Raw genomic sequence first — 11,342 nt, 5'->3', positions numbered from 1 at the left:
CTGCCTCTGCCTCTGCCTCTGCCTCTGCCTCTGCCTCTGCCTCTGCCCCCACTCTTCCCACCCTACTGTTCCCATCCCTGCCTTTGCCTCATGCTAGAATTACAGGTTCAAGCCATCACACTGAGCCTCCATATTGAAAAGTTTTTTTCTTTTTTATTAATTCCATTTATATCTCAGTCATATGTCACTCCCTCCTCTCTTCCCATTCCCACCCTCCCACACCGCCTCTCTCCTATCCCTCAGAATAGGGGAGCCCCCCAGCCAGACACCCCAACTCATCTATTCACATGACTGAAAACTGTAAAAAGCTTTTTCTAGGCCCTACCTCATCCACCTTTCTTTCTCCTTTCCTTTTCACCCTCTCCTTTTCTCCCATTAGCTTTGCTATAAAAAATAAAAATAAAAAAATCTGAGGCCAAGTATAAACCCTCTTCCCTGGAATCAGAGCCATATCAGCAATTTTTATTGAGTGCTTACTCCATGCTGGGTTGTGGGAAGTCAGTTCCCGCCTGTGACTGCCTGGGTGCTACCAACATGGAACCCAGCCCCCATATATGGGCTGCTGCTCCTTGCTCAGCCCTACGTCACAACACCACCTGCTCCTGGCACAAGGCTGCTACTGCCTTTCCACTTCCATGGAGTCTCTCCAACCCAGAGTTTTTCTCCAAACCTCCACTTTTCCGTGCTCACGCAAGTATATTGAGAATGCTGCAAGCAGATAAGGTCCGTGGGGAAAGAATGAAGGCTCAGATCTGCAGCAGGCTCAAGATCCATCACCAAGGCAGTCAAGGATTATCTGTCTGGGTGCCCAGGCCTCTGCCCCACAGATACAGCGATGAACACTGGGAAGGGAAGGTCTGAAAAGGGCTTTCCCAGCTTCTGGATAGACAGGGATGAGGGAGCAGAGCCTGCACCAGTGTGCCCACTTAAGGTCACACAGGTAAAGCATAGCCCTTTCTGTTAGGTTCCCAGGCACCTATCTGGTTGCAGGCTCCCTCCCCTTCCTCTCTATTGGCAGAGCAGGGGCACACAGATCACCTCTTTGCCAAGGCAGACATTACCGCTCCATCACAGCACTGCTCTTTCTTTTAAGCTTGGACAGGACCTTGTTATCCTGAACAGGTCCCTGGGTTTCAGCATCATTCAGAGCCACTTTGTGGATGGATCGCATTTGCCATTCTGGAAGCCTGGCCAGGAAGCTGGTGAGCATTGGGGCTGCTGGAGCCTCTCATTCAGCTTCCTCATCCTCTCCCAGAGATGATGAATCCACCAGCCTGGCCTGAAGCATTAACACTCTTTCTTCCATCCCCCATCTTATTCTCTGAGCAGCCCCGGGACTCTTAATGTTCTGTTTTTACTGTCATGACAGCTCCTCAGACATCTTCATTCGGGACAGAGTGAGGGGGAAGTATCTGTGGAGCTGTCCCCACAGCCCAAAAGCATGGGTCTATGGATCCAGCAGAAAGCAGCCACATCCCAAACCCACCATTCTGGGTACTCAGCTGGAAGGTGGCCTCCTGACTTCACAGCTACCCCCTCTAGCTTGCTGTGTTTATGAGATTTCAATGATAACTAAACTGTAGAGGGCTATGGCCCCAGGCCTCCCAGTGTCTGGGACTGCAGTAGAAACATGCCAGGCAGGTCACGTTGCAGGAAAGACAGGTCTTGGATATAAGCTCTGGGTGGTAGAGAGTTTCAACAAAAATAGCTGGTATAATTGATCCACCATGTGCCAGCCAAAGTTAAAAATAGACATCTATATAAACATGAATACTATGAGATGTTTGATGAGACCAGTCTACATTATACCTTGTTTAATGATATGGGTTTTACTAAGTCAAAACACCTATTTAGAAGATATATTTAAGAAAATTCTAGTTTCTCCTAATCTGGTCTTAATAATGCCTGCCCCACTCCCAAATGTACACATCCTGATACCCAGGACCAGTGGTTATGTGAGTTGACATGACAAAGGGACTCTGCTGATGTGACAGACTGAAGGCCTTGAGATAGGGAAGGGACAGCGGCCTTGGATGATAAAGGCGAGAAAGAGTAGGAGATAGACTGTGAGATGCTACTCTTCAGGCATTGAAGATGGGGGGAAAGGCCAGAAATTGAAGTCTCTTGAAGGACCACCTCTGCAGAGGTCTCGATTTGAGCCCAGAGAAACCCTCTTGGAGCTTTTATCTCCCCGAGTGGTGAGATGACACCTTTGTGTTATTTAAAGCCACTAGTTTGTGGCAATTTGTTGCAGCAACAACAGTCAATACTATCACCCTCCTGATGGAAGATGGCGTCTATGAAGTTTATCACCACCCATTTTCCCCCATATCCCTCCACACTGTCATTTACCAAGATTTTTTTTTTTTTAATTGGACCATCCGGATTTTTCTAGAAAAAAAAAATGCCTTCATTTACCAGAAGATACTCATCACAGGAAGGAAACAAGTCACTGGGTCCAATGTGCTGACCTCACAAGCAAGAGTTGGGGACACATGGGCCCCTGGCACGTCTTTCTGTGGGCTCCCAGTCAGTCAAACTAATGCACTTGAAGCATCTTGGTGGACTCTACGAAGACAGCCAGTTCTCTTCAAATATTTTCTAATATTTACTTATTTTATTATTCTATATGTGTGTATATATATGTACCATGTGTGTGCTTGGTGCCCTTGAAGGTCAGAAGAGGGGTTTGATCCCCTGGGACTGAGTTACAGATAGTTTGGAGTCACTATGTGGCTGCTGGGAATCAAACCCAGGTCCTCTACAAGAGCCACAAGTCCTCTTAACCACTGAGCAAAGCCTCCATCCAGCCATTTCTCTTTATATTTGAGGGTTCCTGCATGCACATACCTGTTTAGCACCTAATTCACTAACTATACAAACTGATAAATTTTCTTTCAGCTGCTTAAAGTTAAGATCTATATTGAAAAAGTGAAGTTTTTTTATTTTTCCTTTCTCAAAGTGTATCAGGAGAAGAGCAGTCAATATCTGTTCTTGTCAAGTGCTTAATAAATAGCATCTCACTGAATGCTCTGGATGTTCAAAGACAGGCAAGCCTAGGGAATAGCTTAGCGACCCAGGACTCTACTTGGTTTGGGCTATCCGCTAACATCTCTGCTAATAATACACTTAGCAGCCAAGACTGTTATTTTTGCAGGCACACACACCACTCTGCGAGCAGCGCGCCTAGCAACCTAGCAGCTACATAGGAGTACCACTTGCACTGAGACGTGCACACACACCCCTCTCTCAAAGGTTGAGTGGGTTTCTCCTCCCCATAACAGCTATTAAACTCAGATCCTATTCAGCTGTGCTTTGGTTATGTCTTGGCACAAGGGTAGGGAGTACATTCTGGCCAAGACTAGTTTGGGCACATGCACAGTGAGGCAAACTTTGTCCTCTGAGTGAACTTTCAGGGAGAACCTCCTACTTATCATCTTATGCCTGTGTATAACTGGACATGCATATGATCAAAATCAGATGAATTATGGGAAGGGATATGCCCTGCGAGCAGAGCCTTACACCATGCAAGCCTGACCATCAGAACGGAGAAACATCTGTGCTACCCATCTTAGTAACCAGCTTTCACTCTTGCAGCCACTGTTGGTCTTGGCAATGTATTCAACCTGTGTTATTTCTTTGTTATGAATACATTTCCTTGTTACTTTTGAAAATCTTGTGTGCCTTTACTTCTTTCTTTAAAAATACATCAAAACCTTGGAAGCATCTGGCCCAGATACCAACCCCAATGACAATCCCACATAGTTATAACTGTCCTTGCTCTGCTTCCCCCATTTTTACAGAAAGGGACGTGGATACTCAGAGATGTTAATTGACTCATTCAAGGACACCCAAGAAGTAAAGGGCTGACATTCAAATCAAGGCTGCCTCGCTGAAGCAAAGTGGCTCAGAGCATAATTTCTCGACAGTTTCTTGCCACCTTTAATTTAAAACTAACAGCCACCAAGAACAAACAGCCTTTCAAAATGGTGGAGAGGAGCTGGGACATATCTCAGCTAGTAGAATGTTTGCCAGCAGCTCTGAGTTTAATCACCAGTAGTACATAAAGCAGATGGGGTATCACGGTGCAATCCTGTTGATCCCAGCCCTCCAGAGGTGGATGCAGGAAGATCAAAAGTTCAAGGTCATTCTCTGACATATAAGCCAGTTCTTGCCAACCTGGGGTACATGAGACCTTGTCTCCAAAAGGAAGATGGGGAAAAAATATGATGGAGAATTCAGAGAGGGACAGAGGTAGGCACTGAACCCCAGGTTTACAGGAGGTTGGCTTGAGCCTCCACAGCTGGTGCCTTCTAGGCAATCCAGTGTTCTGTTCCTGCTAGCTGGTTGTAGGACCCCAGCAGGCACAGATCAGGGGGAACAAATGGCACAAATTGGCATTCTGAGGAGGCTCAGAACAACAGTGCCTCGCCCTGCAGAACACCAGTCCTGCTGTTTACCTTACAAGATTCTGGCCAATCTCCTGTGTGCCTTCATTTTGTCAATCTCTATGACATTGCCTGCAACAACCATACAAGTCAGCCATGTTTCTTCAAAGACAACCTAGGTGGGTCTGATTTTCCGTGAGCCTCAACACAGGTTCATTTGGACCCTACACTTGAAATTCTTCATTTCTTGAGCTCAGCTAGTAGCCTAGGATGGCCAAGTGCAAGAGATATTGCTTTAGACTTATGGTCTGCTCCAAGGAGACCAGAAAGCCATGGGTTGCTACAGGCAACTGTGCTGATAGTTCCCTGAGCCAGACACCCTTTTAAAACCCGAAAACAAAGGCTCTGAGAATCACTGTAAGGGTCAAAGCTGACTTCCTAAAAAGGAGCTCCGCAGAAAACAAGGCTGTGGTCCAATGTTCTAATATCCACCAAGGAATGTTTCCTTTGAAACACGGCTTCATAAATGCCCACACTTCCCCAAGTAGACTTCCAACTAGAGACTCTCCGGGCTGAAATGAGATCCTGTGCCGAGGTTTAAAAGCTGGAAACAGTTGAAGGATGTTTGCCCAACTAGTGGGGATCTGTTTGTATGTCGGAATATGAATCAGCTCCGAGACGGAATCAGATTTCTTAGTCTATTTATCCGGACAACAGTAAAGGAGGAAGATGCGGCTGGGAACCTGGGATGAGGTTGGGAGCTTCGGAGATCACCTGGTGCTCACAGTCTTTCCCTTTTGAGTCAGGGGTGCCCTTTTGCCAGCTGGATAAGTGACCCCTGAGGCTCTCCATCAGGAGAGGCTGAAACTCTGAAGGGAGATGGCTTTAGATTATATATGAGATTGAGTGACACTACGAAACTCACCCTGACCCAGAGTCCCCAAGCTTCTCTTGTCCCTTTCCAGGGACTGTCCAAATGATGACTTCTGGAGACTCTCTGTCAAGAGACACCCTCTTTGGGTAATGGACCAGCAAATCATTTTTAGGCTCGTTGAGGGTCTAGGTGATGAGTATTTCAGGCTACGGTCTATGGAAGACCCCATGACTGATGCATGCAGTTCCCACCAAAGTTGAAAGCAAAGAGGCAGAGCCAGTCTTCTGTGTCTACAGGTGAAGGGTGCATCCCCTGGGAGGCACATTGCGTGTACAGAGCCCCCCCTCCTCATGGATAGGAACCTGTCTCCTGGGTAGGAACAGCCCTCCACCTTCCCCTGCTTCAGAAATCCTATTCACCCTTTACATCCTTTTCGTAGGCTTCTGCTTCCCCTGGTGCTTCCTATTCTATTCTTTAAGACCCCAACACCCCCATCTCTAGGAACTTGAAGTATTCAACTAGAGTGAGCGTGGGAAGTTACTATCTTACATTCAAGTGCATGCAGCCAACCCGTCAGCTATTTTCCCAACAGAAGCTCACTGTGAGACCTTCTGGAAAACACCTCTCATTAATGTTCAGACTCAGTGGTATCCCTGACAGAGGGGACACAGGGATTACTGTCACCCTTAGGATATAAGACAGGCTCCTTGAGCATTTTCTCTGCTCTAGAGGTTGAGCTCCTGTCCATTGTCTGACCTCTCTTGGAATGAACAAAGTGAACAAAGCCAAGAACAGGGGAGAATTCATCCTGGGGCCTGGGCTGCTCTGCATAGATGCTTCCCCCCAGGGCCATGGATCAGGGTAATAAAGAGACACCCCCAGCTGGCTTGGCCCCAAACCTCTCTCAGCCTTGTGACCCAGTAGCTATGCCTGGAATGAAGCCGCATCCTTTGATCTGCTCATGGAGGTGCTTCCAGCTGGCCTTTGGGTTGGGGCACAGTACTGTTTCATCTCCTCTACCTGCCTGATGGCCACTGTCCTCTTACTGTGTTCCCAGCCCCACTTCCAAGCCTCACAAGTACAGGTGTTCAGCAATGCCTGATAATGCCAATAAGGGAATAAATGAATCGAGGTGCTGCTAGTGAGTAACTTCAGAGTACCAGAGCAGTTACACACACACAGACCTGGGATGGCCTTGATCTTTTGTCTCAGCCTCCTCAGTGCTTGTATTACATACCCTATACACCACCAATTCCTTTCAGAGTAAATTCATTACTGATGGGTGTAGTGGAAGTTTTGGTGCCTTTGAAAACACAGTTATGTTATGTAAACACGTTTTTGTTTTAATCCCAGGTGTGGGATATAGAGCTGATTCAGATGGTTCACAGCAGCAGACTGCCTCATGTGGGCTCTGAGAGGAGCTCTTTGTCAGCTGCAGATAGTTTAATTCTGAGGACTCTGGAGAGGGAATAAATGCCGGAGCTCAGAGAGAGAAGGAGGTTTCTGAGAAAGGAGAAGGCTGTTGCTCCTCCTGCTGCTCCTGATGTTGTTGCAGTTTTACAAGACGTTGGAGATATCTTGAAACAAAGACTGGACTTGCCCAAGGAACCCAGTGATCCTAACCTGCAGGAAGTAGCCAAGAGAACTCTGCCCTCCTCTCCCCACTAACCTTTTTCTCTCTGACCTGGTGTTGGGGTGTTGGAAGGGACTGGAAGGGAAAAGGGAGGTAGAGGCTTAAGAAACATAAAATAGTTTTTAAAAGTACGCCAACAGATTATGGGGGCAGGGGGAAAGAAAAGCCATCTGCCCCAGGAGAAGGAATGTCTAACACAGAGATGACAGGCTCACTCCCTTCTTGGGACAAACAGTGGCCCCTGTTTCTGGTGGAGCCATCAAGCTGAGTAGCTGGATCTAGACATTTTGGGACTCTCGGACAGTCACAAGGCCGGCTGGTGGTTTGTCCACTAGTGTGTGCTTGATGGGGTGAGGCCAGAATCTCCATGGACAAAGTAAAGTTTGAGATCCACTGCCTTTCCTATGGGGACTGACCCTAGCCCCCATCCTGGGGAGGATGTCCATGAAAATCTGTGCTTGGGGACGAGAGTGAGCTAGAAGTGGGGTTGAGGAATGTGGCCTATTGCTCATTTTCATGGCTCAGGATGCCGAAGTCTCCCAGGACACACTGGCTTCTACTTTCCAAGGGTTAAGTAATGTCAAATGTGGGCCAGGATGAAGAAAGGGGCATCTAAGTGGAAAAGAGACACAGTCAAGGAGAGGATAAGGGACCCAACCAGAGCCTTAATGTCTCTCTGCATTAAGACAACCATTTCTCCCAAGGCAACAAGACTCTGGCCACTAGCTGAAACAGCAGAGCAGCCAAAACTACAGGAATCCCAAGTCCAGCTCCCACAGCTGATGGCTGTGTGAACATCCAAGTATCGGTCAAGACAGGAAATAAGAATTTTTCTATTGTTACAGCCAAGCAAACTTGCCCCAGCTGAGTCCCATCGGACTTTGGCTGCATGCCCACCGAGTACACGAATCTGGAAGGTTCTGAGGGTAGGGTCTTCTGTCCCCAAATGGTCCCTGAGAAGGAGGAGCAATGTCAGCTAGGCAGCAACACAGGGGTTGTTACTCAAAAGCTGTGACTGCTCTTCCCACGAGCATTCTCTCTGAGGTTTGAGCCAACAACACACAGAAATCACAGCACTTCACAGTATACATATACATTTAAGACCAGGGTGTGCACCATGGGGAATGCCCTGCTCTTGGAGGGCGCCTCACTTAGTTTCTGCCTCTCCGAGATCCTTAATCAGTTTTCTTGGGGAGAGGGCCTGCATTTTCCTGTTGCACAGGGCCCTGTGAGTTACTGAGGCTTTTCTTATATACTGTATTGTCTCCCTAGTCCCCACAGCCAGAGGTAGAGTTGCTGGAAGGAATCATCACCCCATTTCACAAATGTTGAAACACACTGGAGAAGGGAGAGTGACAAAGCCAAGATGGGCTGGGATTTCACAGGTATAGCTGGAATCATGCGAGGGCAGCCAAGGTCTGCTGACAGACTGGCTGCTCTTAGTTCTTTCTCGATCAGTGCTTGCGGCGCTCTGCACTGTGTCTCCCTTGATCTCGTTTCATTAAATATATATGTAGCTCACCTGGCAGCCGGAAGTTCCTGGGTGTTGGGCCCCCTCATAAGCTCTTCGGTTTCTTCCTTTCCCATTCACCGTCCTGTCCAGACATCTCAGGGCAGGCCTGTGTGTCCCCAGATAAGCACACAAGCTCCTGACTTGTCTCGGAGAACTACAGCGTTGAAAAGCCTCCCTGGGAAACATTCCTGACCTTCAGACCTGCCTCAGCCCTAGCTGGCCCCATTCCTGTGACAGGCACTTCCTGTTTGGGTGTTTACCTTGCAGGGTTGCCCTGAGCCCAGGGAGGGTGGTAGCCATACACGTGTCTAGAAACAGGGCGAGAGGGGAGGTGCCACTAAGGTGCAGGCTGGGCACGGCTGGCCTGGCCCCTGGATGCAAGGTAATATTGAAAGCCAACTAAAAAGGGACTCCCCACAACTGACTGCCCTGCCCTGAGTCTGAGACTGGGAAAGGGTCTGTGGTCCCCTCGGTTCATTCTAGTCACGTGTCCTCCTCTCTTGCTCTCCACCTTGTCTTGTTGTTGAACCCAGAACTCACCAATTGGCCAGGCTGATTCTCAGCCGTCCTCTGACTTTACCCCGCCCCGCCCGGAGACAGTGTTTCTCTATGTGGCCTTGGCTATCCTGGACTCACTTTGTAGAGCAGACTGGCCTCCAACTCACAGAGATCTGCCTGCCTCGGCCTCCCTGAGACAGAGATTCAAAGCGTGCATCATCATGCCGGGACCATTCCCTGAATCTTACCTGCACCTTCCTGCTTCAACCTTCCTTACAGAGATTAAATGAACACGCTGCCAGGCCGTTGATTTCTGTTTGTTTTTATATGAGTGTTGTGGATCTGAAATCAAGTCCTAGTGCAGAGATGACAAGCACTTTATCAACTATGCCAGCCCTTCTGGTCACTTCTTTACATGGCCATCAGGGCTCAGCTTGACAGCGTCCAAGCAGGGGACACCAGCTGCTCTTTGAGGGGTCTTAATCGATTGCTACTATTACAGTGAATTATTATTAGTGACAGCTTCTTTCTGCCTGCTGTTTACCACATGGCAAGCATTGAACTAAGCACATTGCATAACCTCTCAGTGTAGCCCTGATCTCAGTGTAGCCCCGAGCTCTCACTGAAAGTCGGGAATTAACTTTCAGGTCCATTTAAAAGACACCTATGCCTATAGCCTTCCATCATCCTGCCCAAAGCCACACAGCTAATAAACCAGACTATCGGGTACCAAAACCTTGGCTCTTAACCCATTGCCTTCATCCATCAGTGCTAATAAGCCATGCTGCTCATATTTATGTAAGCCTCATATGGGCTATTGTCTTTGTGACCTGCGGCTGGTAACAGATTAACCCAACCTGTACTGCCAAGATGCAGGGCGCACTTGTAATCTGGGCTTCTGTGGGTCAGGAATCTGGGCAGGGCTTGGCCACAGTCTCTGTTCAGGGTTTCTCACTGGCTGGAGGCAAGTTGGCTGAGGGCCAGGGATCTTTTCAAGGCTACACGAAGAAGGCTCCTCTTCCAGGTCTCATGGGGCTGTTGACAGGTCTGCATCCTTCCTTGGGGATTGCTGGACTCAGGTCCTAGTTTCCTGCTGGATATGGCTGGGCACCTTTTGCGTTTTGTTTATTTGCCTCTTTGCCATGGCAGCTTGCTTTATTGAGAGTGCAGAAGATTCCCGGAGATGACAGTCACTGCCTCTGCCTCTGCCTCTGCCTCTGCCTCCCTCTCTCTCTCTCTCTCTCTCTCTCTGTGTGTGTGTGTGTGTGTGTGTGTGTGTGTGTGTGCGCGCACTTACGGAAGTCTGAAGTTGACATCCAGTGTTTTCTTTGACAAGTCTCCCTTTTAGTTATTGAGGCAGGATCTGTCATTGGAGCTGTTCCAGCTAGTCTAGCTACCCTGAGGATCTCTGTGCCTCCTGACTGCTGGGAACACCACGTCCTTTAGCTTTTATGTTCTGGGGACCTAAACTCTAGCCCTCATGTTTGCATACCAAGCACTTTATCAGCCGTTTCTCTGCCCTGCAGGCTTTTGTGATGTGCTCATGGAAATGACCTTAAGTGGCGTCCCATCACTTTGTCATGCTCTGCTTGTCAGAAAGCAGCCATTATGTTCATATCACAGTTAGACACGGACGCAGGAAGTGGGCATCATTGAATTTCAGACGTCTGCTTAGCATGATATCTGATTGCTACAAATGTTGGTTTTTGGTTTTGCCACTGAAAGCCAGATAGAAGTAATCTCTCATCCACTCATCCCTTCTTTTAAAAAAATTATATATATATATATATTCTAATTAACTTACAAATCAAATATTGCGCAGCTAGATTAAGACAGTAACTCAAAAACTTGCCTAGTAATAAGCTCTCTCTATATATAATATATATTATGTTACATATTTAGAATGGTCATTCTGAAGCCAAAGAGCTTCACTTAGGCTTTTACACTTTCATTATCAAATGCATTTTTATTCACTAATTCATCAACACACACATCATACAAACAAAAAATTAATAACTATGACCCAGCTAGTCCACTCTCAGGCATATACCCCAAAACTTCATATCCTACTTCAGAGATATTCATATATCCATGTTTATTGCTATTTTATAGCAAGGAAGTGGGGCTAACCTAGATGAGCACCAAAAGATGGAGCGATAATAAAAACATGGTACATGTACAAAATGGACTATTAGTTGGGTATAAAAAAATGATACCTTCAGGAAAGTAGATGGACCTGGAGAGTATAATATTTTAGTGAGGCAACCTAGACTTGGAAAGAAAAAAAAGACCGAATATTCCTCTTTATGTGTGGATCCTAGCACATAATGTACACATGCATGCATGCAAACAGGCATAAGTGTGAATTAATTTACCTAAAATCTCCGTTATCTTATGATGAGGAAGCCAGATATACAGTGGTTAGGTAGTTTGCCC

At 47.3% G+C, this 11,342-nt stretch overlaps 1 protein-coding gene across 2 annotated transcripts in view; it reads right to left on the bottom strand.

Annotated features, from left to right (window-relative positions):
- The window catches only part of Ngef (neuronal guanine nucleotide exchange factor), an 80,553-nt gene extending 71,922 nt beyond the window's left edge, over window positions 1–8,631 (bottom strand). For both annotated transcript variants that reach the window (XM_055616747.1, XM_055616748.1), the window contains exon 1: window positions 8,418–8,631. The gene's annotated coding sequence lies outside the window, so the exon portion shown is untranslated. The remainder of the gene's footprint in view (window positions 1–8,417) is intronic.
- Window positions 8,632–11,342: the final 2,711 nt, after the last annotated feature.

Source organism: Psammomys obesus, unplaced genomic scaffold, assembly GCF_907164565.1.
Source record: "Psammomys obesus unplaced genomic scaffold, mPsaObe1.curated_primary_1811, whole genome shotgun sequence".
Classification (NCBI taxonomy): Eukaryota; Metazoa; Chordata; class Mammalia; order Rodentia; family Muridae; genus Psammomys; species Psammomys obesus.
This window is presented reverse-complemented; position numbering and strand designations above follow the sequence as displayed.